We start from the raw sequence: 2,500 nt of genomic DNA on the forward strand, positions 1-2,500 counted from the left end.
GAGAGAGAGAGAGAGAGAGAGAGAGAGAGAGAGAGAGAGAGAGAGAGAGAGAGAGAGGGGGGGAGGGGGAGAGAGAGAGAGAGAGAGCGAGAACGACCCATGAGAATGTGAAAAAGACAGACAAAACAAGAGAGAGAGACCGAGAGATCGATCAAAATCCAAACTAAGCTTACATAACAACCCATTCGCACGCCCACCAAAAATCCCCAGGGGGAGGTGCCAAGCGGCCGAATTTCCATTGATTTACGAGCGCCACGCAAACCGCCCAGGCATGAGGAATGGCATGAGAGCGCCCGCCCGCCCGCCCGCCCGCCCGCCCTCAACAGGCCAGCTCATTATGCCCTTTGTACCAGTGGTCATTCCTATCAAAAGCCCGGCATGGCGAGAAGCCGTAAGAAAGCCAGGATAAACAGAGGGGGATTGTGGTCTTTTAGGGGAGGGATGGGGGGTAGGGGTAGGGGTGGGGGTGGGAGGGAGCTAGCGGTGGAGGATGCGGGGTTTTGACTTCGAGGGTGAGGAGGAGGGAGAGGGGTAAGGCGAGGGAAAGGGAGAGAGAGGAGAGTAATAGGCAGGCAGCCGGAAGAAGGAAAGGTGTAAGAGAGAGGAATGTATCGTTAGAGGGTTAGGGAAGCGAGGTTGATACAAGGAAAATACTTTCTCGCTCCTCTTCTCTCTCCTCTTCTCTTCTCTTCTCTTCTCTTCTCTTCTCTTCTCTTCTCTTCTCTTCTCTTCTCTTCTCTCTCTCTCTCCTCTCTTCTCTCTTCTCTCTTCTCCTCTCTTCTCTCTTCTCTCTTCTCTTCTCTCTTCTCTCCTCTTCTCTCTCTTCTTCTCTCCTCTCTCTTCTTCTCTTCTCTCTCTCTCTCTCCTCTCTCTCTCTCTCCCGCTCCCCTCTCTCTCTCTCCTCTCTCCTCTCTCCCAACTCTTCCCTCTCTCTCTCCTTCTCACTCTCTCACTCTCTCCTCTCTCTCTCTCTCTCTCTCTAGCGCTCTATCTCTATATATATAAATATATATATATATATATATATATATATATATGTGTGTGTGTGTGGTGAGTGTTGGGTGTTTGTGTGTGTGGTGTGTGTGTGTGTGTGTGTGTGTGTGTGTGTGTGTGGATGTGGAGAGTGAGAGAGAGAGAGAAATAGAGTGTGAGTGTGTGTGTGTGTGTGTGTGTGTTTGTGTGGAGAGAGAGAGAGAGAGGAGAGAGCGAGAGAGAATAGAGGTTTGGTGTATGTTGAGAGTGAGAGTGAGAGAAGAGAGAAGAGAGAGAGAGAGAGAGAGAGAGCGAGAGCGAGAGCGAGAGCGAGAGCGAGAGCGAGAGCGAGAGCGTGTTTGTGTGTGTTATAGGAGCGAAATAGGGAGCGAGTGTCATGACGTATATAGGCCGATTCAAGGTAGCGTGGCGCGTCCAAGTAAGGCCAGGTAAGGCCCTTCTCCTCTCCTCCCCCTCTCCTCCTCCTCTCCCCTCCCCTCCCTTCCTTCCCTCCCTTCCCCCCTTCCCCCCTCCCCCCCTTCCCCATTGCCGAACACGTGGGTGTCTGTACGCGAGCCATGTGCGAGTGTGCGTATATGGCGATGGTGCACCGTGTATGGCTGTGTGTGTACGCGTTTCTGTCTCTGTGTTGGGCGTTGTTTTACTTTTTCAATAATATATATATATATATATATATATATATATATATATATATATATATATATATATATATATATATATATATATATATAATATATAATATATATATATATCATATATATATTATATATATATATAATATATATTTATATATTCAGGCGCGTTAAACGTAAAACATATTTCTTTGCATTTGTCCCTGTTTCAGTATCGTAGATAAAACTCTATTTCGATAGCAAGTTAAGACGGAAGTAATACCAGCAAAACGCCATACTCCACTAACGCAACACATAAGATGCAAAAGCAACAGCAAAAGAGACGTAGTAGTGACAACCTACCGCATAAACGATCCCACATGCAGATGAAGCCAAGGCGCTGGCCATAATTGACAGATTGATTTTCAAAATACGATTAGATGAATCGCGTTACGTAAAGGACAGCAGGTCGGAAGGCTACGGAGTAAGGCTGACACACCCATTCAGTCAGACCTAAATGCTCTTGACATTCGGATGCTGAGAGGGAAGGGAAGAAAGGAGATGGAAGGGAAGGGAAAGGGAAGGGAAGGGAAAGGGAAAGGGAAGGGGATGGAAGGGAAGGGAAGGGAAAGAGAAGGGTAGGAAAGGAAAGAGAAGGGAAAGGGAAGGGAAGGGAAAGAGAAGGGTAGGAAAGGAAAGAGAAGGTAAAGGGAAGGGAAGGGGATGGAAGGGAAAGAGAAGGGTAGGGAAGGGAAGGGAAGGGAAGGGAAAGAGAAGGGAAGGGGAGGGAAAGAGAAGGGAAGGGAAGGAAGGGGATGGAAGGGAAAGAGAGGGGAAGGGAAGGGAAAGGGAAAGAGAAGGGAAGGGAAAGAGAGGGGAAGGAAAAGGAAAGGGAA

At 48.0% G+C, this 2,500-nt stretch overlaps 1 protein-coding gene across 2 annotated transcripts in view; it reads left to right on the plus strand.

Moving 5' to 3' along the window:
• Positions 1 to 2,500, plus strand: part of Zyx (lipoma-preferred partner zyxin) — a 71,864-nt gene that overhangs the window by 46,832 nt on the left and 22,532 nt on the right. The gene's annotated exons all lie outside the window — the stretch shown is intronic.

Source organism: Penaeus japonicus, unplaced genomic scaffold (genome assembly GCF_977035675.1).
Source record: "Penaeus japonicus unplaced genomic scaffold, GWHDUDI00000001_assembly GWHDUDI00000036, whole genome shotgun sequence".
In the NCBI taxonomy this organism is placed as follows: Eukaryota; Metazoa; Arthropoda; class Malacostraca; order Decapoda; family Penaeidae; genus Penaeus; species Penaeus japonicus.